At 40.9% G+C, this 27,869-nt stretch overlaps 2 protein-coding genes across 3 annotated transcripts in view; both read right to left on the reverse strand.

The window, feature by feature from the left end:
• Nucleotides 1-27,869, reverse strand: part of PH4alphaEFB (prolyl 4-hydroxylase subunit alpha-1) — a 346,708-nt gene that overhangs the window by 315,880 nt on the left and 2,959 nt on the right. The window lies entirely within an intron of this gene.
• The window catches only part of LOC143174551 (von Hippel-Lindau tumor suppressor homolog), a 98,225-nt gene that overhangs the window by 67,393 nt on the left and 2,963 nt on the right, over nucleotides 1-27,869 (reverse strand). The window lies entirely within an intron of this gene.

Consider the following 27,869-nt stretch of genomic DNA (forward strand, 5'->3'; position numbering starts at 1 on the left):
ATTAGTTCATGTAGTTGGCTTCAAGGCTCATCGGCTGGTATTTTGCCAAGCGATGGGGATGTTCTTCTAAGACAGCAGTGAATTTATTGTAAAGGGAGTGCATGCATCAATAGAGAACGAGAACGCGGGGGTTTCCTAGTCGAAACTCCGCCTCGACAAGCTTCGTTTCGTGTTCCCCATTGCGCGGTTGTTTCTGGAACTTGTCGAAGGCGTGTATGGTTTCTATGGAGCATATTTTCGCATTTCAATCTCGCTCGTTTGTGCTTATGTAAATTACGTTCAACTTCCTCTATTCAAATCTTGCTCCTATAGAATTTTACAAAAACAATCAACATGATTCGATAAATTCGCAGACACGGAACACGCAAATTTCAAACCAGAATACAGATGAAATATCAAGCCCCTTCATTTCGACAGTAAACGGAAATAAATAAAAAATTTATCGCCATTGTTGTATATTGTTAATAAACAATGAAGCAAAATAGAATTCTTAATTAATCCTCTATAAATTGAGGTTCAAACGAGATTAACAATCAAATATAAATACTTCGCTTCATTTGAACAGTAGACAGAAACAAATCAAAAGTTTAACATGATCGACAATTGTTGCATACTATTAACAATTAATGAAGCAAAGCGGAATTCTTAATTAATTCTCCATAAATTGAAGTTTGAAGAATAAAAATACAATATAGATCTTCTACTTCATCTTAGTAGTATACAGAAACAAATCAAAAGTTTAATACAACAGTTCAGAATTGTTGCATACTATTAGCGAACAATGAAGCGAAATAGAATTCTCAATTAAATCTCCAGAAAATGAAGTTCACAGTAATTTATCCATAAAATCCGCAGTCCAGTTACAAAACTGAAATTGACGTTACGCAGTTACAAGCACAGAAACGCGAACAATTCGCGAGAGAAAACAATGGATTAACCCGTTACAAGCGACACGCGAAACTTCTAATTAAACACCGTCCCTTCACGTCGCTACTTTCATTGTAGCCGCGCCATCATCGCTCGCGTGTCTCGCACCGAAAAGTATCATCAACACTCGACTCTAACAGTTGATCCCGGCAAGCATATGCATACAGCCGACGAAGCGTCTTCGTCTTTGCATAAATTACCCCGGGAAATGCTCGGCCGTGTATTAAGCTCTCATTGCACACCGGGTATTAAATTCACGGCTCGGGTACTGAACGCGCGAGGGAGACGACAGAGAAGAGACGACGGCGAGGATCACTTACACAGGATACCGGAGGGACAAAGGTATTCGCAACGAGATTATGAACATGGAAAGTAGAAATTCATTTTACATTTTGTTGAGCACGAACATACGTCGATTCTAACTGCAAGGAAGAAGTATTTACATTCTCAGATTTACTTATTTGATTAAGAATAAAGGAAATTTGAAAATATTTGGAATTTAAGAATTCTTAGTTGACATACATTAGACAGAATGAAAAATTTGATCGGCAGAAATTTTTGTAACTAAACAATATTTATTTGAATATTTGAATATTTGAATATTTGAATATTTCAATATTTCAATATTTTAATTCTCAAATATCCACAAATCAAAAAAAACAAACAATAATAATAACTACAAAACCCACTTAGAAACCCAACAAAATCAGAAACCCTAACTGTTCAAAATCAACCGAAACTCAAGCATGCCACCAATACTCTCGAAGATACCTCTACAAACCTCGCTCCAAACTTTCCCAATTAATCTCCTTCAAAATGAAACCTACGCAACTCAGAAACCTGCGGTACCAGAAAAAGCGCACCATCGAGGTAGAAAGGGGGTGAAAATCGTCTGGCCAGAGGGCAGACCCGCAGGAGTTGATTTTCAATACAAAAGTCAACACCGGGGAACCCTCGCCGCGCGATATCGATGTCGAATAAACAAAAACAGAGCTGCCGTCGATTTGCGGATCGGAAGATGAGGGTGGGAATCACGATAGGACCGGCGGGGGGATAAAACAGGGGTGAGGCGGTTGGTTATCGAATCGAATGGAGGGAAATCAGTCGACGCAAGGATAAGAATTACTGAGCGTTGTTCAGGAGACAAATCCTGAAAGGATTGCAGGTCTAATATGGTCAACATTCATTGCTTCTTATGTCAGTTTTGATACTAATTTACTATTCATCAATGAGACTACAGGTAACCAATTAACCCCTTTCTCCATGATTTCTTCCTCAACTATGATCGATGCAACTACTTCGTCGTTAATAATTCATTAGAAAAAAGAGAAAAATTCTAGACATGCTAATAATAGCATTCCACCACATGATGTCCCCCTCGGTATTGAACAACTCTCGTCTGAAACATTTTTGCGTATAATCAATATTTTCGGAGATATTCGACTGTAACGCTTTATCATTTCCACCCTGTATATATCTTTGTTTGCTCTAAACTATAATAACTGATAACAGGAAAGTAATATGTATGTATATAAGGCCTTTATTGTTTCCCTTGCGAAGTACACCGACAGGCTCTCATTCCACCTTACATCTGTTTAACCATCCTTTCTTTTTTCGCCTGTGGAACGCCCAAGGCGCCGCACGCCTAACTTTTCTTTTATTTCCTATTCTATTTGCCTTAAATTCTACTCCGATCTTTCATTATTTTCTAATCTATACTCTTTGATGCCATCACCGCGCCTTTCTCTCATTCTAGAGATCTCTGATTCCGCCGTGCTTCCCATTCTTTCCTGTCTTATCCTATTTTATTTTTTATTTCTCCCATTTCTCTTTCTCTCTCTCATTCCTTATTCACATTCTCTTCTGCTCTCCTAATCCTTCCTAGTTTCCTCTTCGTCCATTCGTCCCCTTCCCCACGGGAGAGTAATATTTAATTTGAATTCAAAAGAATTGAATTGTATTTACGTTTGTTGCATTCTTTTTGAAATCTTCGCAACGATTCTGACATGATATTATAAGGGGTTAAAACCATTGCGGAGGTTATTGGAGGATGCCCGCTGATGAGAAATGAGGTAGTGGAAGGGGTAAAGCGGAGTGGAGAAAACGGAACCCTTTAGTTGCTTTCTGGCTTCACTGATCCTGACCAACGCACAGTATGCCGACCACGTTTCCTCCGAGCACCACCTCGATCCGATCGAAACTTGCACTCGATGAACGTGCCTACGTACTGGCTGTTACGATTTTCCGTGCTGGCTGCCGCATTGTTTCCGCGGGTTCCATCCGTAATTTCGGATCGACAAACTGGCCGCGTTCCGTGTTCGGCCTCCGCTTACTTTTTCTCATTCTTATCATGGGGTCCTTGCTAGAATCGGAATCGATTTCACGAATTTATGCGGTTTACTTAGGACATCCCCGGACCCGGAAAATCGGAAACGCGTTTTTCACCCGTGGAGATGAAGTTTTGATTGTACTACCTGTCGTATGGGAAGTAGGATTGTAGAAATTGTTCAAAAGATCTAGTCTTTAAAATGTTAAGTTTCTGTGTCTTGAATTATGGTATTTATTAGTTTTTATAGTTATTGTGACGTTGAAGCTTCAATTTTGGAATGTACTTTTCTAAATAATAGTGTAGGTACGGATGATCGAGCGTGCCTGTGGGTGGCTGGTATCGCTTTGCGACAAGGTGGCGCCGGTTTGTTTGGAAATAAAGGTGATTGCATGTGGGTGCACCAGGCAAGTCGACTGCCTGAAGAAGCGCGAAAGAAGAGTGTTTAAGATCGAGCGATTGGGACCGTGAGAATAAAGCGTGTACGTGACCACATGAATTTTGACTATGGACGAAAGGTTAGGGTGAGTGAGAGGAATGCAAGTGAGAAGGGTGTAAGTGTAAGAAATGGAGAGCGAATGGGGTAAGCTTTAAAAGCGAGTGGGAACGCATGAGGGCATGACTTTTTGGTGCGATTAGCAAGCGAACGGTTGTGTGATAGCGTAGCGATATTATTTCGTGTAGTCCTTGTTATAGACTTAGTTGATAAACTTAGTTTGTTATTCGTTTTGAGTGTTTTGAACATTACCAATCTCTAACAACGCCAAACTTCCTACAATAAATAGTATTATCTTAAAAGGAAAGTTAAGAAGGAAAGAACGAAGTTCGATAGAATTTTCCGGCAGTGTTACATCGGCTTCAATTTGCCTGAAATTCTAAGGACAAAGAATAAAATTTCAGTTTACCCATCCCAAATCGATCTCTAAAAGCAACAATTTTTATGTCCAGCTACAAGCTTCCACCGAACAAGGTATTCTCTGCTGAAGGGTTGGAAGTCTGCGTCAAATTCTTTATTTACGGCTTGTGAAAGCTATGCAGTTTCACGGTAACAAAACGCGGAGTTTCTCACGCCATCGAGATACGAAAGACTTTTCCAATATTGCATAGCAAAAGGGGCGAGGACGAAATGCGTCCTCTGGATTTTGAAGTGCACCGAGTAAAAAGTGAAACGAGTCACTCATTATTTTTCGTAATCGTTTTTATTTCCAGGCGTTCGACGTGTCCGCCCGTGCCGTAAGCGAAATTCACCGGCACCCTAACAACATTAACTTTTAATCACAACCACCCGCCTCGTCAACAAATTTCATCGAGTCGAAAAAAAAGGAGAAGCGCCGCGCTAACGAGCAGAGAAAAACGGGGGTCATTCAACTTTTCTGAATTTCTTTCTGCCGGCCTACGCGCGACCACCCGCCCCTTTCTCGTCTGTTTTTAATAACGGATTATTAAGAAAATATTAAGGACACCCTTTAACGACCCCCGGAACCCTCTTTTCGGCTTCATCGGGAACCACCTCCAGCGAACATCTGCGCCGGATACGACGCTTAAGGCTGACGCTGGCTAACATTCACTGGACGTGACACTTAAGGGATGATCGGGACGTTCACAGCATGTGCGGTATAACATCAGTTAACACATGTGACCAGATAATTTATTTGGCAATCGTGCTCGATAACCGACGATTTTTCTGTGTGAAATGTTATTTGTAATTTATAAATGATTTGGTATTTGTAATTTATTAATAGCTGGAATAATCTGTCAGAACAACTGTAGTTCAAAATGTTTGATATGAAGAAATATTTCAAAGTTGAGCACACTTTTGGAATATTCATTAAATGAAGGTTTTTATGAATATTTTAGACGAAAGAAGTAATAGATTTGTAATATTGTTTAATCGATTGATTTGAAACCGTGCCCTCAATGTTTAGACAGAAGTTTAGAATCTTAGACGGCATGTGGAATTTTGGAAATACATTTGAATGTTACAATAAACCAAGTTTAATACAGCTTAATTCAAATGTAGTTTATATACTTATACAACATAAATCATTTTCAGGTGAAATATTCAAGAAAATATATAATTAATAATCACTTATTCGCGTAGCGATCAAGCTTCACAAATTACAAGAACACCCACGCCCGCGATGCTCAAAGATTAGCCAGGCACAATGCACGCAATCAAACGACAACAATTAATAGTAACAATTGTGCTACATCACGCACAATGATAAATGAGCGAAATTCAGCATTACCACCGTTATAATAGCTAACCCGTATCGTATGAACACGGCGTCTCCTCTGTTGTGAATAATCGTATTTAATCCTCGCCCAGCCGCGTGTGAGTCCGTTTGAACCCAGCTGTTGAAACCCATACAATTTGCATTATTATTCAATGATAATACGAATTCTGTTGCTTAAAACCGATATTAAACACGGTAGATGATAAAGTTCCGTTTCACCAAAGTTTCACGATCGACGATTCTAATTTGGCCGGTAGAACTCTTAAAAAACCTTTACTTATTAAGCAAATGAAATTTCTTCTAGATTTTACCATTTTAAAGTTACTTGTTCCACTGTAATAAATCCACTGTAATAATATCCACTGTAATAAATATAGGAAGAATATATAAAGAAACCGAACGAAATCTGTTGTTATCAATATATTAAACTTTTGCCAGTTCTAGAGTTGAAGATCGAACAAACGCAAAATTTTCAAAGGGTTAACCGCGAGGACCGCGCCCAGCCCTGTTGGAATTTAAAAAGGACGTCGCACGCTCGACGTGGAGAGTACTTTTTCGATACCGCCTGCGCGGCGTATGCACGTAAGCACGTCGAAATGCAAATAACCGGAGCCATGAGTATTTTGCTCGGGCTAACGTTCAAGTGGACGACTGCGCTGTTTCCGGCATCGTCGAGACGCTTCTTATTGAGAGGCCAACTTCCGACGCCGCTCGTTATCGTCGGTTCACTTGACATCGATCGCTCAGCGCTCGCGCAACCCGCGTTTCGCATCATTTAAATTAGATCTCACTTATTTCCCCGTGAAAACGAAGAGTTGGATTTTTAACAAAATCTGTGATCAGAACTCGAATTATTAACACTAAATCAACAAACAGGTCAGAATGACCAATTTCTGTTTTCTTCGGTTACAATCATTGAAAAGATATAAGCGTTTCGCGGAGAAATGACTAAATAATCTGATTTGATGCTGTACGAATTACAATATAAGCCAATGGAAATCTCAATAAATACACTCTTATAATATTTCTAGAAGAATAGGACGAAGTTAATTTGATTGTTCGGTAATTCTAGTGCTAATTAACCTTGTTAGACCTAACGCACATTACAATTGCACAATGTTTTGGTACTTCAATATTTGGGAGAGTATTAAAACTGTAGAAACCATGTCTGTATACATCCATGTTTTGAGACTTTTTATATTGGAGAATCAGTATACTACCATTATTTTAATTGAATAATAGCATTACTGATGGAACATTGAATGTCGATTCTTTGCCGTTAGCCAAGTGAATAGAAATTTGTAAAAAAATCAGGTCTGAAGTTAATAACATGACAAACTAGATAAGCGGCGATTGTAAAACGAGTGAACCGAAATTTGAAATTCTGAACAGTGTCATAGAATTAAAATATGAATAAAAAATTCATGAAACTGTATACAGAGGTTGAATCCAATTAGACGTTAAACGAAGATTAAATAACTCCAAGTTAATCCAGAATTCAAATCGCAATTATTAAATTAGAGTTACAACTGCAAGTACAATCTCTATCTCAGTAACAATGTAACACAGGTCCAAGTTAGAACCAGAATCGATAGAGATAATAGTCAAACCGAAACAGAAACTCCAGTTCAAATCTGGTCTAGAAACCATGCGAGCAGTACGACGAATAGACTAAAATACGATAAAATCACATCGAAATGAGCTCTCGGGCAACGACCGAAACTGAAACTGGATTAAAAGGTCGAACCAAAGCGAATCTGAAACGGAAAACCATATCAAAACCGTAACGGAAACACGATAAGTGAACGAAAAACTAAATGGAAAATCCGCATCCGGCCCGGCGCAAGAACCGAAATAGCGTACCATTGCTTTTCTGTCGGTCCGCGGCCGTTCATCAAAGAGATCGAAGAAAACAGCGTCGCGGGAAAAACGAGGGAAAAAAGGGAAATCGATGAAATTCACTCCCCTTTCATCTTTTCGCGTTTGCCGGGCAGGATTCGCGCATCGCGCGGCACGCAAACGGGCGCGATTCCTTTTGCTGCGGGTCCTGGAGAGGAAACGGCTCGTGGAAAAAGAAAATTTCTCGGCGATCCTCTTTCGAACGTTGATCCGTCGCGATACGCGTGTCGTTAGATTCTTTAAACAGCCACTCGACGCGGTAACGAGTTTCCTCAGTTTCTTGGGGGTGCCCCGGCGCGCAACATCCTTCCGGCGCTCTTTTTCTCGATTTAGCCCCGGCGACATCCTGTGGGACTACCCAGTCGACAGGCGGTTCCCGGTTCTTTCCACGCCTCGACCCTTTATTAACCATTTTCTGTTCGCCGAGCATTTGCATGGAGACGAGTCGTATTTGCCGCGCGAGATTCCTTCGAATTGGACAAATCGCTGCCGGCGAAGGAGCCCGGCTAAACACGGGATGCGTAATATTCCAGGCTCGACGCGATTACTTCTGGAATTCCTGGGGGGAATCGGTGAAATTCGTTTTTCTGTGTCTCGGGCGCGGTTACCGGGGTCCGATATACCGGGTGATTCAAAATTAGTGTTGCGGCCTCAATGGACTAAAGCAGAGCTTTTTTAGTGAAGTGCTGTTTTTCCAGGAAAGTTTGAAACGTTATACGAAGAGTGGTAAGGATGAAATTGTACATAGGAAATGTTGAAGTGAAATTTAATTATTTTGGGATAGGAGACAAACTTAGGATGAGAGATCCACGGGTTGCCGATCCTTCAACTTTAACTATACACTGTATTTGCCGAAAATTAAAATTACTTAGATCAGTTATATTTGAAAGTAAGTTCTACTGATAGAATATCTGAAGGTACTGATGTTTAGATGTTATTATTTTATTGTTGTTTACTCTTAATTCACGTTTCGATGTTTAAGGAAAGTAAATAGAAAACAGTGACTAGGAAGGCTTTCTTGACGTAATTAATTTCTGTTAAAAATACTTGCGACACTACTGGTCTTGTGACATTTATATTTCCTACTGTTTAAACATTTGAAATGAGAAAGAGACACGAAAAAGCGGTTTCTGTAATTAATCGGTCGGAAAACTCGAATTCTATTTTCGGTCATTCGATCCCGAGCGAAATACAAGATTTCCCGCGGAATCCGTACGCGTCGAAGCTCGGCATTGCCGCTTTGTCGAGCGTCGAAAACAATATTGTCCTTGGCAAAGATTTGCATACGCGAAATACCCGTATGCATATGCAACAGGATCAAAAGCGTTCTTGTTTTCTCGTCTCCTCGTTTCGCGTTCCTTTCCCTCCGTTCCCTCTGTAAATTAGTTTTTTCGTTTCGCGCGGACGTTTCCGTCGATACGTACTTGTAATGGCGTTTCTTCCGTCCCTCTTGGCGTCGTGCAGAACGGAATTTAAATCTCCGTTCAGCGAGAGCGGTGGTTCGAAATGAAATCGAAAGACTACGATGAATTTTCTTCTTAGTTTGCGAAAAGTAGATTAAAAAATTTATATCTAACCGACTCTTGAGAAAATCGAATCTAAATATTTTTATACGTATATACTCTAATTTTTCTGACTATTTTCTGTTATTACTACTTAAAACAATTTTTAGTAGCAGTAAGGTGGAATTTACTTTTGATTCATGTTATTGTGTTATCCTGTATAAATAAACATTAACTACCGTAATTTCGGTGATCATCCGAATTAGTATAAGTGAAAGTACCTGTCACTGATCAGACACACCAGCCAAATAACACGGACTTCGAGTACGAGTAAAGAATTTGCAAAACCAATTTATCAATTTTCTTCTTACTCATTTATCAGTATATTTACAGTTCACCGTCACGTACAGTTTCATTTTGTTCATTTATGATTTCAGGCATACAGTATTATTCATAATCAACGAATAAATCGTATTAATTCGACGTATGGATATGATGTAACAGCCGCGTGGCGAATATTAGCGCATCAGCGGAACACGTAATCGTGTAAAATAATGAAATAAGAAACTTGTAAATCAAGAATAATAACATTTACCATTGTTAACTTGGCAAACTCGCCGATTCGACGAACTGATCATTTTCAAGTCAAACCTTCATGAAAATCAAATTTGTCCCTGAAACAGAATCCACTGGAAATCTATTGAAAATCTTCTGTAGATTCGAAAATACATGTTCGCGTGAATAACCATGGCCTAGTCGCCCTTATCGAAGGCACGCGCTACAGAATAACGAAAACAGGATTTTCAAAGACATTTCAGGGAATTTCTTTCGGGTCGGCAACGAACCTTTCGCAGTTTCGAGGGTATTTTCTGGGCGGAGCGCGAGTCGAAGCGAATCTCGGGACGGTTTTGATTCGATAGAAAAGCAAGGCCGAAAGGGACGAAGCGGGGACGCGGGCCAGCGGCTGCATAAAACTGCGATGAAATGCAAACGATTCGCGGAAAATGAAACGGGAAAGGAAGCGTTTGCTTTGATTTTACGATGCACAGGCATCCCATCGGCCGGGATCTCGCCACTAAATCAACCGCTGTGTCTCCGATCCCAACGAAATCCCGCTACGGATTCGTGAATCGTGATGCGGTTGTTCGCCGTCCGAGACCTGACTCGGGGAAATCCCCGAGTTTCTACAGTCGATCCGACCCGCGCGCGATAGAATCTGCTCGCGCAAGATAAGCGAACTACGACACCGGTGAAAGAAACTTAGTGCGGATCGCAGTCGGGCGAAATGTAATCCGGTTACGTATTGCTGATGATGATTCGAAAATAACCGTTGATTCTGTTATTTTCTCATACGATCGTTTCATATTTGATACGTGGTTGCTACAAACGTTTCGAGAAAGAATGAGAGGAGTCACTAATAAGTTCGAACAAATGATTTAATTGTTTTTCAAAATATTCTTCTTTAACGTTAATACATTGTCCACTATATTCTGTCAGCACTTTCTATACTTATACATCTGAAGCTTTACGAAAATTACGAACTGAATGGCAGCGTGAGAAATAACGGATTCCTGAAATTTTTGCAGCAATACGTATCAACGTGTATTTCGCGCACTCGAGTGTCACTGATAAAATTTCATACTCGACACGATATCGAACACGATATCGAACAACCCATCACTAAGTCGTCAAATATTCAAACATTACTTTTTTTCATTGCATTACAAATTTCACATTCCCTTCGTTCCATACTCGTTTCACATTTCTGCACACTCAAGAATCGAATCCCATGAAAATCCTTACTCAACAAACTTACCGATTCCAAAACTTACTTAACACTATAACTACCATACCAGTTACAAATAACTGGTTCTTCTGTTTCGCAAGTATTGATATCTTCAAATCATTGAATATTCAAAATGATCTTGAAAATAGTTTCACTTGAATACTCTAATGAATGCCTGGAAAAATTGAAAATAATCTATTGTTACAATTTTCATAGGGATTACATATCAATCGCATTAAATATTCGATAGTTCCAGTATTAATCGCAGTAACTTCCGTTTCAACGAATCATTTCAGTTACTCTTCCAGTAAACTCCAGCTGGCAAATACGTCTTCAATCTCCAACTCCCAAATCCATGTTCCCCCGTTCTAATATCTCGCGAGAAGACTTTCCTCCGAGAACTCCCAGCAGGAGGAAAAGTGAACAATCGCGTTCGCATTCGTCCGGCGTTCACCCGTCGCCCGTGAAAGGACGTCGAGCGTGAGTCGGAGGACCATGGGAAATTACGTGAGGCAAAATAGTGTGACGCGCGGAAGGCATCCTTTGGTGAATCTCGACGCCGACGCTGGCTGGCGTCGAAGTATATCCGAACATCGGCCAGCTCAATTTCAATTTTCCACCCTTCCGATGCAGACTGCAGCGTGCAGCTTACACGGGGGATCATCGGTCTCCTCGGTCGCGGTGCGTGCGTGCGCGCGCGCGCGCGTGCAATCGACAGCCAAACGCTTCGGAATGCGACCGGGACAATATTCGACGGGGCGGGGCGGGACGGTTCTTCCTTAATGGCTAATAAACTAGATCCCTCGCCCATTCGCCCATCCACCGGCCAGATAAATTCTCTCCCCGACCGTTCTAATATTCCACCGTTATCCCGGGTTTCGTTCGGCTGCACGCGCGAACGCCTCTCTTCCGGCCCTCTTGAATATTAACTTCGTACGGCTTAGCAGCCTATTCTCTTTTTATTCGACGCCCTTTAACCTTTGGTGCATCGTTTCCTTCAATTTCAATACACAGAAGTTTTCCTTTGCTACTCCTGCACTCGTTCCTCAATTTACACGAGCATTTGTTCCACGTGGATTTGTTTAACCTCTTCAGGGCCGAATTTCTCATTATGACGGAGAAAGATGATCTTTTCGTTTGAATGTAATTTATTCTGTTCGTATTCATAGAATAGACTGATGAAAATGATACGAAAATAGAGCAAGTGTCTGTTCAATGGACTTTGACGTTTAATTAAAATCAGATGTACACATGCGCCAGCATCCTTGAAGAGGTTAACACTATCACGTAAATAGTGTTATAATCTACCGCGTAAAAAAGGGACTCGCAGAAAAAAGTGCCGTGTGAATTCAGAGATGGATGTATTTCATTAGAAGAAGGTAGAAGCGATCGTTTTGGTCACCATAGAATTTGTTTCTTAACCTATTCGAGACCGATTGCCCACCGTGTGTACAATTGATTTCCGAGGCTATAAGACCGGTTGCACACCGTGTGAGCAATAATAATAATGAGCATTTATCAGTTATTCTGAGTAAAGTAGTCGTCGAGATAAGACTTTTTTTTAATTAATAGTATCTGTAAAGTATAGAAAAACAAAATAAACATACTCACCAACAATAAATAAATTGAGTTTTTATGACTATCGTCTAGAGATTTTAAAAAACTTAATTGGAAAACCCGTGACAGAATTTCGCTCCTGGGGACCGTATTCGAAAAAAATCACGTTCTCGAATGGGTTAATTGGTACCGGGCAACTGATGTTTTAGTTTGCACTTTGTATGTTTCGTAGTGTTCGAAGTTCTTGTAGTTCGAATAGCTTATTGGCTCAGCGACGTAAGATGCATGTATTATAGATTAGATATCAAAATTTTAACAGTTGCAATCGCATTGATTTGCGAACAAGTTGAACCTCGTTAACAGGAATGCTCTGTAAATCCTGGAACATGCGAAATGACTCAAACTTTCGTAAAATCCGAACAGTGACGGCGTCATCGTAGCTTTTTTTCCAATGAAAATAGATCAAAGTTTGTCCGTCGGGGAAAATCTCGTTGAACGAGGCAAGCAAAATATTGTGTCACTAGCGAACACCAAAACAGACGCGAGTTTCGTAAAAAAAAGAGAAACAGGAAAGGAAGAGACTGAAAAACCATTCGTTTTTGACGTTGCCGATGGATCGGCGCCGCTTGAAAGCATCCGGGAGAAAGATAACACCCTCCGCGAGCCTCCTATCCGCTTCCCTTTTGTTGTATTCTTAACCATTTTTCCGTGGGCCGCCGGCGAATTCACTTTTCCCTCTTGTTTGCTCGACAAAACGCGGGGAAAACAGAGTACGATGAAATACCATCGTTCGACGCCCGCGCGCCGATTTTTTCCTTTTATGATACGCGAATGATACACGGCCGGGTCCCCGGTATCTCTGTAATCTGTTGACCGGGTCTCTACAATTCACTCGGTGACTTTGATTAATCTGCCATGAAAAAGTCCACGCACGCAGCCAAGCCGACCGACATGGAGAAAAAAGGAAAAAAATCGAGTGGAAGAGTGGAGGATAGAATCGATTTTATTAACTCAAGATTGAAACCTGAAAATAATCAATTGCACGCATGCCCAACGGATTTACAAACTCGGTTCTTCATCGGAAACGAGAGCGTTTCTTGCTGTTGAATTTTTTTTTTATTTTTCGCGATCCCGCGCGGTGAATGTATTCCAAACGCATCAGTAAACCGGATAAACCGATGGATAAATGAAAGGATAATTAAATTGTCGATGGAAAGAATGCTCGGGCAATCGTTCCTGCAACTGAAATTATACGCGAATTTGAAAATGGAAACCTTGACAGTTTAATTATCGGCGATCTTTCGTTCGAAATTAATCGGTACGTTGATTCTACTCGCCGATATGTTTTCTAAGCTTCCTTTAATCCTCAAATTATCGAAAACAACTTCAAACCTAAAAAAAAATCACCTTCCCTAAATATTAACACTAGAACTATCGTCAAAATGATAAGCTTTAGTTTTCTTGTTTCACAATTATTGGTATTTTACAGGTATCCAATATCTGAAATGATTTTAAGAATAAATAGTTTCATTTAACCTGTTCGCTATCAGCACTTCTCTCAATAACAGTTGCCGCGGTTATATTTTATTAAATAAAACATATCGTCTTTACAAAATAAAAGTAACAATTAAAAAAAAAACACACGTAAATGTAATTTACTTTACACGAAATACGAAACATTGATCGTCGCAAATATGACGTTGGTAGCGACGTAAGTACTATAACAAATGATCGAAGGAATCGGAAAAAATATCGTTACAATCATTACAAGGATTCCATAACAATCTCAGCAAATGCTCGGTAGTTCCATTATCAAGGGAACAAAACACTCCGCAACGCTCCTTCAGAAACCAATAAAGTCATGAATTCCTCGTCTACATTGTCACCTTCCAAAGCTCGTTCATCCGCGAAGTATCAAAATCTTTCTGTCCGGAGCAGTAAGAACAAAATCCAGCGGTTCCAGTAGCCTGATAAAAGCTTGCCGATGAAAGAAACACGACAAAGGCCGGTCGCGCGCGACGCCGTGAACAGCTTGAGCGATAGGAAGCCGGCTGGAACCGGAGTATCCCTGTCGCGCGACAATTGACAGGAAGTTCGAGTCGCAGTCGGCGGAGACCGGTCCGAAGGCGCGAATAAGAATGAAACGTGGAAATCGAACGAATGGTAGCGAGGAAGGGCGAAACGGGGCGTGAAGAGTGCGGGACACCAAGGGAATCGGGTCTGCGACGCGAAGTTGTTCTTCCTGTAGGAGGAACGCGACCAAAGGAAAAGGACTCTCGATCCCCGGGGCCAGGAAAATGAAGCGGAGCCGAGCAATTGTCGAGCGTGTTTCCGGTGGCGCTCGGTCCTGAACGCCCGTGAAAACTTTGCAATTCAATATGGCCGTTCGACCGGACGCTCCATCGTGACGGATGCGTTCCTCTCGCCGGTTTCTTTGGGGAATCGCCCCGTAATTTTCTAGCCCGGCGTAATATTCCGAGCGCACGGGGAAAGTTCTTGAAGCGAGGATTGTTGGCCCACCGAATTGGATTTGGAAGTCTTGGACGGGCGGGAGGAAAATTTTGTGTAGAGGAACGACGGATTGGCGAGGATGTTGAGGGATGTTTGTGAGAGTTTTTGGTGGAGTTGATTGTGAGTGTGTTTAGATAAATTTGTTGCAGATGAATTTAATTTATCAGTTTTGTAGCGAATCATAAAGGAATAATAATGATAATAAGGAAGGAATAGATTTCGTAATTCTGAGTGTTTTTTTATTATTGACTAGAAGAGCTGAAGGTTTTTAGTATTTTAAAGTATTCGATTATTCAATTACTCGATAATTCAATTATTTGATAATTAAATTTTCGGAAGATCGAAAACGTCAGTTTCGTCTCTTTGATTTAAATTTGCAATTTCTAATTTCATAAAGTAGTACATTTGTAACCTTCGTTATAATATGTTAAAAAAAATACATTTCACATCGGACAAACCCTCTCTGAAAGCATGAGTCCTCATTCGTAACGTAACTGGTTCGACCGTGCGGTGAACATACCCGTCGTCAGTCCCATTGTCGCGAAACACGCACGGAGTTGAGGAATTCTTCCCGTGAAACACGGCGCTGCACGGTTTCATGAGAGTTCCCGCAACTGGCAACGTTACGTGGTAACTGGGGCCGAAACTCGTGGAACGCGTCGCGGATAAATTTCCAATCCGCTCGAGGATATATTCGCGCGTTCGTGTCACCTGCGACGCGTTATCCGACCATGTGCAACTCCGAGACGTGTCTCCCGCGAAGCAAAAGATCATCTCGATCGCGAGAAACCAATCTGAGAGATTCATTTCCGAAGAGAAAGAAAAAACGTTGCATTGTAGCGACGTTTCATTTTCAACACATCCACCATCATCGGTTGACAATAACGTTCACTATAGAAATATTTCATTACATTCAATATATCTTCTAAATTAACAAATCGCAAGATTGCAATGTTAACTTTAACGTAATTTTCAATTTTACCATCGCCATTTCCCACAGTGGACACTACTCAGCGTTTCTTGCGTCTTTATAAGCTCGCTGCCGCCACCGCAGAATACATTTAAGACCTCCTGCCTCTGAACGCTTCCGAAAGAAAATTAACCATCATAATCGCCTCAATTTAATAAGCTTTATATTAATTTAATGATCGTCTCAAATTAATGGGGCAGCATAATCCTCTTAAGGATTATACATTTCTCCGACTAGCTCGGAACACTGAGACCAAAATCTTTACATAGTTCCATTCCAGTCTTCGTCCACCCTATCCATCAGAAACATTCAAATTCATCCTATCGCAATCCCCTAAAGAATCAACTGAACATAAACATTCTACTGACCCAAAGAAACCAACGATCCCTTCTGAACACACACCGTTATCCAATAATCCAAACGCGAGCGCACCACGAAAAAGGGTCACGAGAGGAAATCAGAAGAGCCAGACTCAGCCTCGTTGATCCAACAGCAACGGCGAAGGTACCGCAATCTATCAGCAGGATTAAAACGAAACTGTTAGAAGCGTTTCATTAGTTAGCCGGTAATTCAGCGGCGGTTCCCTAGGTGCACGGCCACTGTCGTAAGTGAGCGGCAGCGGGGGAGGAACGGTTGAACGGAAGACGGGAAAAGGAGTGTCCGTGGAGACTGCGGGGAGGATCGATATTGGCCGGACCCTGGGTATTTGTTTGGGACGCGACTCAGACGCGGATTGTACGGGGACCACGCGTCCGTCAAATGAAAAGGAGACACAGTGTCCCTCCTCCTGCTCGCTCGCGATCGATTCTCCGCGATGGGACCTCTTTCATTAAATCGGAAAACGTCTTCTGCCCCTCTCCAGCCTGCCAGCTAGCCAGCAACGGGGCAGAGAGGACATAAAAGGGCTGGAATGACCGCGGGAACCGGCCGCTGATCCGATTCCTCCGGCACGGAGCGGATATTCCGAGCGAGAGTCGATTTTTTCCTCCCGCAAACAATGGGATAACGAGAAAGAGAGGGAACCCCTCGGCGAAACCATAATCGATGGAACCCGTGGATGGATTTAACAGCTCGGAATGGGAAAGGACTTGTTACCCGGAGAGAGCGACTCGACGCCGGACCTCTTCCCGCGAGCTCTCTTGCACGTGGCCGCGCCATTGTGCCGGAGGTTTAGATGAGTAGCGCGGCGGATACACTGTTGAGAATAATGGGTGTCCCATTGTGATCCCTGACCGTAGCACGTGGACGTATATTGGAATCGCTGGGCTTTGATCCTTGGGAGAGCAACGTGTGCCGACCCTTGGATACGCAGGTATTTTTCATCTTGTTTTTGAAGGAACAGTTGAATGTTGGTTGATGCAGTGATCGAGTTATTATTGATTGACTGTGAGTATTTAACACTAGGCTTACGGACGTTTATTTTGCAATTTATCCTACTGTTCCTAACAAAGTTGGTGTTCGTTCATTTGGACCGTGAAAATTAGGAATTTAAAGACAGACGATAGAAATATATATTTGTGCACCTACATCGATCAAAATTGATATGAATATTTAGTAAATAACATTTATAAAATTCAATCTGCGTTAAATTAATGTATTTTGTAAACCTAGTGTTAATAAGGGTTGTTTGAGCGTTCAGTGAGTAGATATTGAAGTTTAAAATTGTAGGAGTTGTGATTGAAGTTTATTTTGTTAGATGAAGCTTATTTTGTATTTTATTTTTGTGGTTGAAATTAATTTAATGAACTAATCTCGTTAATACTGGAAACTTAACGTTTTGCGGACGAGGATATTTCAAACTTTCAAAAACAGTTTCCATAAGAAATGTAGTTATATGATAAAATTTTAGGTAAAAAGAAAATCATGTATCAATCTCTAATTATTTGAATAATTCAATTATTCATTCGCAGGAATTGATTTTGGATATGACAGCTCGAAGTCGTCGTTATGGCAAGAGTCGACCGCAAAGGGTTAAGTAGCTTTGGTTGTAGTAATATTTATTAGGCTGCATGACGTCCTTGTAAATTAGATTCTTATTTGATTTGCATTCTCGTCGAATTAATTATTCAAATTGAAATTGGAAATCCATACCGCGAATTTCGGACGAAAAATTAATCTGGACTTTATAGCGGTGTCATCTTCTGAAGAAGGAAGTGATGCACGGACGAGAATAGATACGGAAAGATCCTGTCAACCGCTTATTCGGTCACCGAAATGTGGCAGTAAATATTAAACGATGACTTTGCGTTTTGATTAAATCAATGCGGACTAATGTCAACGGGTTCCGAAATATTCATGGAAATTTATACGTCCGTCGCGAGATAACCAGGACAAAAATACCGTTGAATAATCGAAATTAATGGTGGCCGTGTTCGTGCGCCACTGAAATGCCGGAGATTCCCCGAGGCTCAAGGAAAAGCTGGCGGCGACGGAAAAAGAGCGGAAAATGACTCGAATCGATAGGGTTGTCTTCGTTAAAATTTCATTAACATTTCTTCGATGGTACAGCATTAAAATGGAATTATTTTCCTGTGTAGGAAGCTTCTCGACGAAAGGATCTATGAAAAAAAGATGACAGACATCGGGGAAGCTTCCCTTGAGACCAGCTCTATTGTTTGATAAGTTCGAGCTTGAACCTTTTCATTTTAATTATCTTAATTCAAGAATCGGTTTATTCCAGGGAAAAGAATGCTACGCGAAAATGGCGAACAACGGGTTACTCATTGTTGCTTCGAACAATGAGGAGATAAGGATAAAAAATCGGGTGCTGGTAGTCAGAGACCACGACGGATTTTCAACATTTCTGCCGTGCAGTAAATCACCGTTTCTCTCCCAGTTTTAATGGCTGCGTGTGCAACAAAGTTATTATAGCTATTATTATAATTACAAGGGATGGACTTATTCTCGCTCATAAAAATAGAGAAAATTACTATTAAAATTACGTTCCCAGCAAACGCTCCTTAACGCTTAAATTCTACACGTCCACAGCAAATAATGTAGTTTAAGTTTGAATATTAAACAGAAACTACTACACGTTCCTTCCATTGAAAATATCGAGTCATAATTGTCACGCATACGTGTATAAAACAAATGATTAAATTTAGAGCAACCTTTACTTTATGTCGCTTTCTCGACAAAAAGAAAAATACATGAAAATTAAATTTCTTCTGCGTAACAAGAAACTTAGGAAATATTCGGTTACCCCGTTCAATCAGTGAATATCGACGATCCAATTTCGATATTTATCGTCGGGACGAAGCCGCGAAAATTTCAAGAGGAAACCGAGAATTGAAAGCGATCCTAATTAAAGTTAGGAGGCAGCAGTCTCAGACGATCGTTTCGCCTGGTCCGTCCTCAATTTGCATAACAGTAAAGATCCCTGGATCCGCCTTTGTAACGCGCGGTCGTTGCTTAGGCAATTTCATTAACCGCGAGCGAGCCTACTTCCGGCCCGCCGCCAGGGAATTGCATCGTGATCGCGTAACGATACTTTCGAGCGCAACTCGGTTTTCCGCTCGTGCAAAGTGCCCCCGCGTTTCGTGGATAATCGCGCGCTTTAATTCCGTGGGAATCGGATAAAAATTAGGTGGGAAGCAGCCGTCGTCGCCGCCGTGGACAATCGGCGTGTTTAAAATGTAATAAGCGCGGGGCAAGGGTCTCCTCGCGGCTGATTTAGAAAGCCTCGCTCCGCCAGACGCAATTTATTCTAATCGCTGCGGCTCGGTCTCTCAGAATGCAATCTACCTTCCTTTCCTGAGATCTCGCCAGTTCTCGAGATAACGCTGTACAGTAATTTAGGATCATTTTGTAACATTTAATAGGGTTTCATTGTATAACTTTCTTTCTTATTATTATACGACACCTATTCCCTCTATAATTTGAACGAGCTGTTCATTAATTTCTATTATATCTTAGAAACTTTCTGTTCGAGGAAGTCTTCTGAATGAATAAATTTGAAGAAATTAAGTGTGTAACAGATTCAGATGTTCATGTAATGCGCAGTTTTTACGGAGTAAATTTCATTCGTTTATTTTCTTAACATTTTTCTGCCTGGCAATTTTACGCAGAAGCTACTCCATGTCACCGGTTATTATGACGCAATTAAATAAAAAAATAAGACAATCTAAATAAACTTCAATATACTTTGTTTATACATAATGAATTAAAATGAAACTTTGGACACATATTTTAGGTAACTTCGCCCTTTATTAACTATACTGCCCTGCGTTATAAAAATTGAAGTAACTAATGCAAGTGCAAACACGAGTTAACTCGTAACCGGTTAACAATGGCGTTAACAAAAAATCCTTACATTTTAGCTAACGTTTTCAGTATACATCGCAAGGATAAAACTTAATAACATTAACATTTCCTATTATCTTCTCACGTCTACAGATCAATCTCCACAAAACTATATCGCAGAAATGTGCGCGATGTATCGGAAACTTTCTTGCTCGAGACTAAGGGCGATCAAACTGGGATCAATCAGTTTCAGTCGGCCTGCGGTCCCAACCCCGCCAACGAATACGGGTTACCAGAAACGTCTAGCATCTCCTTTCACTTTATCGCGGGCCCAGGCGTCATAGAAATCAAGGAAGGATCGTGATTTATAGAGGGTCTCTATGAAAATCAGGCGCCGAGGAGTCAGCGGTCACAGATTCGTGTCTATAGGAGGGGGCGGACGGACGGACGGACGAGCAGTTGCGGAATTTGTTTGAAATGCATTCGGCTATCGGGACGCGGGGATCAATCGAGGATTCACCGTGGTTGCACAAGCGTTCTTGCAGCCAGGATAGCCGGCGCGGTATCCGGCAGATCTCCAGCTGTTTTTGATTCATCGCGACCGGCGAGGCCGCGCGCGGAAGAAGCGTATCTTGGCCAACTATCACGGGTCTCGATCAAATGGAGCCGTTAGACAGTCTATTTCCGGCGTGTCTTCTGTAACGGGTGACACCCAGGGCTTTATTACGGTCCCGACGGGAATGCAGAATCACTTTGGCCGTGCGTCACGACGCCGGGAGATCGTTAACGCTCGGAACGGGGACGTGAAATCGTCTTCAAGCCAGAGCAGCTCAACGGAAAACGATTTTGCGCGAGCGTGCTGATTCCATATTTGAGAACGAGTTAACCTCTAGCGTTTCAATTCGTTTGGAGACACTACTTTATTGATGACTGTTGCATACTACCCCACAGAACACCCTATATATTCATAATAACTATTATTATTATTATTGTTATTATTTTTATTATTATTACTATTATTGTTGATATCATACCCATCATGACATCATACAATGTCTGTGTACAAATGTGCACATATGTGCCAGTATTCTTGAAGAGGTTAAGGTTGGAAATGCTTCTGTTCGAAATAGGTGTTTTCCGAGTTCTAGAATCGTTTAGAAGCTAAGGGTAGAGTTGGTTTCCTGTCTTCTCGGCCTAGAACCAGAAATCGACGATATCGATCGCGTCGAGAGTCGACCGTCATTGATTCGCACATCCTAGGAGTTCCAACTCGCGCGCCCACCGTCTCAGAAGTCGTCAATATCATCTTTCTCAATCTGAAAAACTCCCGCTATCTATTTTTACGATGCCGGGTGTCGGCCGTATCGACCGCCACCGTGGTCGACACTCTCGTATCTATCCCCGGTATCGATTCCCAAGCGACAACCGCTCGAACTTTGTTCCTCGGCTCATTACATTCTATTTGCATCGCGAATTCCCGGTTGTTACATCGAAATTTCCGGACACGCTGCTTCAGGGAACCCGCTTATTTTCTCTCGGAGAGAATATTCTACCAGGGAACTCTCTCGCGAATTGCTGAACACAAATCGTTAACGCAGACGAAGGAAATAAAAATAATCAAACGTTGATAAGAGAAAAATTTCGGAAGTAGAACTCTCTTTTTACGCGATGCCTCAATCCAATGGTTTTTGCTTTGTCATCGATCTCATTCTGAAAGTTTCGCGAAAATACTCTTTCAAATAAAAGATGCTATTGTTCTTTTGCCACAAGGAATTTAGTTACTCAACATTCTACTTTGGTCAACTGCTTAATTCTTAACACTAAAACTACCGAGCAATTAGAATGACTTATTTGTAATTTTGTATAAAACTCAAAACAATACATTTCTTGAGTTTCGAAGGGTCCCTTAGTCTTGTACCTGTACAAATACACTAATTTAATTGAAACCTTTCGCAAAAACGCCTTCATAATTTAAATACGTGCAAAATAAAACTTCTTGTACATTCATTCTACGTTTGATTTTATTTTATTAATTTATTATTTTTATTATTGATTTTATTATTGATTTTATTCTTTGATTTTATTGCGCGCAAAACGAGAGTTTCTTCAAACTAAATTCTACAATTAACAGGTTAAATCAAAGAATACTTCGAAGACTTTTCTAAGTTCAAAGAACTTCGGTCACTTTGAACTGACGTCTAAACGCTAGTCCAACGGGACAATCCCACTCGCATCTTCGAATAGGAGGCGTGTTCTCGCCGTCGTTTTTTTCTTTTACTTCCATGCGACGCGAGCAGCGTTTCCAGTCACGTATCCGAGTCGAATCGAAATCAGGCATCGGCGTGCTATGTAAAGCATGCGCGTGTGACGCGCTGCGCGTTTGACAGCCGCGCGAAGCACAGCTTCTTCGGGATTCAATGGAAGAGTAAACCGTAGAATATCGATAAACCAGCGAGCCGCAGCCATTCTTGGCACACAGGCTCGAACGAAGAGGGCTGTGGTGATTTGAGGGCGCGCGGGCGCTTGCCAAAAAGGGACCTGATGATCTCCATCTCTTCCAGCAATAAAGATGACAATGCATCCGAAATTCGGGCCGGTTCACCGGCGACTTGAATTGGACGCGTTCCACACGGGCCGAAAGATTAAATTCTTCCGGGTAGGCGGCGGCCATTTCGAATTTCCCGTCGCCTCTTTCCACTCGTTTCCCGCAGATTATCGTATCGTTGTTCTCAGCGACGAAACGTTTCGTTTCCTGGGGTAGATTCTAGTGAAATTATCGACGAACCTGCTCCTTCTTCAGAATTTTCAATTTAATTTCAGTTAAATACATTTAATTGATTCAATTCGACTGAAATACATTGCGGAATTTCTCAGATATCAGTTTAAATGGATAAATTTAACCAGTTAAATGTGGAATTTAGTTTGAAAAATCTCTCACTGCGCGCGCAATATAGTCAAGCAATGAAGTGTGTACTCGTCAAACGCAGTGCAAATATATTGCAATACATTCTGACGAAAAGCTAAAGTAAAACAAAGAAGAATTACATGTGTATTCGAAAAAGTAACTAATTCATCGTTGAAAAGATTAGTATCATTTCGAGTTTTTAAAATGACATGTACACTCGTCAAACGCAGTTAACTGGTTAACATGCGTTTCTAGGAAATATATAATGTTACAACGGTTATTTGCTTTCGAAAGAAGTATTTTGATTTCTTTGCAAATCGATTAACTTCGTCGTTAATAATTCTCCACAAATGGGTGAATATAGATTTCGATTGTAGAGTAGGTATGTTATGGATACGTGTAATTATTAACATATTCTTATATAATATATATTTATATTTGCATCTTAGTCATTAATATAAACAACAGATTAATATTAATAAAAGACTCTTTCTCAAACGACAAGAATTATACGATGCATCATCTGACAAAAAAAAATCACAGAATCATAAAAGCATTTAGCCGTGCGAAGAGTATTCCCGTATCAAGCAATCAGAACACGGGTGAATCTTTATACTGGAGCATAAATAAATAAATGATCCCGATCGCGGACGTTTTCGTGGAGAGGATAAGCGTTACGGTCGCGACGGTCGAAAGGTGAAAATTTCAACGGCTGGCCGGGAAAAGGAGAGAAAACGAACGCGTCTAGACGCCGGTATTCAAAACGAACCGTTGGGAATAAAAATTCCCCTCTGTTTCTCAATCTTTTACTGCGACCGTGTACGTGATCCGTTTACGAGCAACGAATCGGTAAAAAGTAATAGCAGTTTTACCACTCGCGCATGCCGAACCCGCCCGACCGTTGTTCAGTAAGATCGATACCCCGCCACTTGGGGCCAACCCTATCCACGGCGATCCATAGATCGGTCGATCCCTCTCTTTCAACGTCGCCGAATTAATTTATTCCGTTCGCCCGTACGTTCGCTCGCGCGCGTGTAAAGGCAGACCGTCGACGGTCACGTGCATTCCGTTTTTCTATATTACATCTCGAATAGTATTAACCCTTTGCGCTTGTGTATCATGCTGGGGATGACAACACAATTTTCTTATAGAACGTTGGAAATTGTTTGGAAAAGAACCACACTTTAAAAGATTGCAAAAATTAAATGTTATTATAATAATAATAATAAATAAGATGAACATAAAACGTTGAATTCTACCACTGTAAATTACTTTAATTCATTTCCCTAAGAATAAACACAAGTTTACACCCAACAACATTGAAAATAAATCGAGTGCAAAGGGTTAAGTAGGAAAGGTTACGGAAGTGTCGCGATAAGACACGACGCGTGTGTTAGATACACACGAAATTCGCACAGCTTCCAAGAACGAATGGACCAATTCCCAGGTAGCTCGTAGGTCGCCGTATCTACAGGTGCGTCCCGGTTCCATGCTTCATGTCTGTCTTGGGACGCATAGCTGCGTGCGGGCGCAGAACGTGCAAGTTAATTATACGGATGCAGTCGATATCACGGTTACAAGCCCGCAGCGCAGCCTGCGATAACTCATATTATATTCTGATTATTTGATAAAGATCGGTTCCACGGTGCATTCCAACTATTCCGTTTCTCGTTGGGAACATTTTCCAATTAGCACGCAAACACTAAATTCAAGTTATTAGCAGTACTCTTCGCAAATAAAAGATCCTAAAACTAACAGAATCTTCTCTATATTTTAACAACATGCCGTATTAATACAGTCGAAATCAATTTTAATTAAAACAGTTTCATCCAAACTATAAATAGGATTCCAGAAGTGGGTCATAATCAGAATTCAATATTCAACGTCATATTCTGTGTAACGTAATTAGACATGAAACATTGAAATAAAATACCTCTATACATTGAACCGTATACACTTTCTATTTAACCTTTTGCGGACTACCGTCGCAAATATGTTCTGCGTAAACCATCTATCCGCCCGATAAATTTATACATGTGTTCAGCAAACAGAATTGATAGAGCCGAAAGGCTCATACATGAGTCGCTCAGAAGCAAATGCGGTTAAGTTCATTTTTTGATATTTTCTGATTTTTGTAAATCTTAATAAAATAAATAATTTTTTAAAATAATCTTTAGTTATTAAAAAACTTACTCGTTCCTTCGTTTTTTCTAGATCAGAAAGCCCTCCCTCTTATAGCTTCTGAATATGTTATATAATAATTTCGGAAGCCAAAACATTAATATTCTCAATTTTTGTTTTCTGGATTTAACCGCATTGGCTTCTGAACGACTCATATGTGTCCCACGTAAAGCCATTGCTGTGACCGATGAACCCATATATACGCCCGACGAACACAATTGAAGAACCGAACTAACTTCGAATCGTCCTGTTCGCAAAGAGTTAATAAAACCATTAATTTAATCGATTGTAAGCTAATTTTAGTGAAGGAAAAGTCGAACGCTTTGTCCAAAGCGTCTCCAGATGCAATAAACGGAGCAAGAACCACGCTGACAAGAAGAGATCCTCTGGTTAAGCAGTACCCTTCTCAGAGCACTCTGTCTGTAGCAATCGAGCTAGTAACATCGAGTAAAAAGAATCTTACTTAACCACGTTTTACCATTTTATATACGCCTACAAAATCCTATCTTACACGATACTTTATATAATACCCTGACGAACATATGCAAGGAAAGAATTTTCGAGCGCGAAGGGTTAATCCGAACGAGGGGATTCACCAATTTCCCTAGGATGATTCTTTCAAGACGGTGCGCTCGATTCGAAATACGGCAGGGTCTAATTGGTCACGCGCGGGGTCCCGATAAATGGTCAAGTCGGGCCACCACGTTCTGACCATAACCGAGAAGTTGGCCGGTAGCACGCGCCGGTTAAGACGTTAGCAGCTGCCGGGATAAGGCGTTCAAGCTTCCGAGGGCCACCGAAATACGACACAGCCGGCACAATGCGCGTGATAATCGAGCAAGTAAGGCATACAGGCCATTCAACGGCCGGGCAACTAATAACACAACTCGGCGCGAGAGTTCGGTCGTCGGGGTGGCCACCCCCTCGGGGAATTTCCTTGCGCAAGCGGTTAGAGACCCCTATAATTCACGTAGTCAGGAATCGTGTCCACTCTAAGCAAATAATATCCTTTCCAACGGTGCAGTGGACCGACGGTCATGTTTCAGGGGAATGTCTCGTGAGGGGAATTTCGCGGTGAAAGAATCGACTTTAGAAGCGGGTTCTGCGTGGAGAATTAAAGACGACGTGGAAGCTTTTCTTCTTTATTAAGCATTCAACGCGCAGGCCCCGTTGTGAATTCTTTTCTAATGGAAGGAGATATTTATTTTCGAAAGAACCTTGGAGTTCCTATCGATTCGAGTTCGAAGTACTTTCGTCGAGACACATTGGGGAGTTTTATATTTCTCAGTCACCACTTGATTTGATATAACTAAATTGTAAAGTCTTATGTAAAGCATTAAGCTTTGAATAATGTCAAAATGTTTGAATCGATATGTGAAATATTGGAATAAAATAGCTTTGTTCCTTAATTTATGAATGTTGGTAGTTAGTTTCGGACAATGTTGTATATATCTCGTAAATGTTGAATATTTCTAGTAAAAAGCTTTCGAGTGCAAAGGGTTAACTTTGTGAAGGAATATAAGGTTCCAAACCCGGCGCAATTATTTTCAAATTCGACCCAAATATCGTACATCTAAGACTTTTTATTTTAACACATTCACGCTGATGATATTCAATTTGAGTTGGTACGTAAATAGTTCATTCTAACCGACGATTATTATGAAAGGAGAAGGCGATATTATTTCCAAAAAGTTCCCCTCGGGGAATCGATTTTTCACAGAGCAGACCGCAGAACGAATCATTCCGCGCGCAGTGTAACGATTCATCCTATCAAATATTTGCCCCGAGGAATTTCGATGCTCGTCAATCGATCAGCCATTGTTGCCGATAGCTTTTCGTCAATTTGAATAACAATAATCGCGTGCAGGTGGGTCGCCGTGCGATTTCCCGATGGAACTGTCGTTCATCGATACCGAAAGGAAATCGGGTCAGGCAAATTTCCGCGCTTTTTGTGTCGCGGGAAGTGTCACGGTTTTAACGAGCCATTTGATCAGTGATGCACGACCTTTTGCGCAAAAATGGCTGCATACCATACATTAGTCGTGGGCTGTAACAACGAATTCTCATTTCCTTCAATGTTATAAACAATTATTAAGCAAAAAAGAATGGCGTAAAGAGAAATTCTGTGGAGTAATTCTAAAAAGTTCGGTAAGCAGTTTTAACCTGTTAACTGTGGAATTTAATTTGAAAAGTTTCTCGTTTTGCGCGCAATAAAGTAAAAAAATGAAGTGTATATTTGTCAAACACAGGACGAATACACCTAGGATATATTTTAATGAAAAACCAAAGTAAAACATAAAAGAATTACGTGCTTATCTAAAAAAAATAAAGAATTCGTCGTTGAAAGAATTAGTATCATTTTGATTTTAAGATGACGTGTACACTCGTCGAAAGCAGTCAACTGGTTAAATAGATCACGAGAAGTCCAAGGGACAGGAAAATTTCAACCCTTCGCGGTCGAATATATCCTTAACGGTGACTTCGAATTTTGATATCTAGAATCGAAATCTATGGAAATAATCAAAGATTAATACGTAGTTCTCTTCTGTTCTGGTATTTAAGATTTCAATGTACTATTCGGTATTTAAAATTTTGAAAAATTCTCGATTACAAAAGGTTTAAACGGACTGCGTATCGCTGCATTAAGTCTTCGGCGTCCCACATCAACGCACAGGTATTCCACGCATTACCCATGCGTCCTTTTGTACCATCCAATTAATTATTTTGAAATGATCGAGTGATTTTATTGGATTTAAAACGAGCTGCGTTTTCCTATGAATTATTAATTACTCGGGTCGACTGGACTCAGTAATTCGCTCGTGGAAA

This window comes from Nomia melanderi, chromosome 5 (assembly GCF_051020985.1).
Source record: "Nomia melanderi isolate GNS246 chromosome 5, iyNomMela1, whole genome shotgun sequence".
Taxonomy (NCBI): domain Eukaryota; kingdom Metazoa; phylum Arthropoda; class Insecta; order Hymenoptera; family Halictidae; genus Nomia; species Nomia melanderi.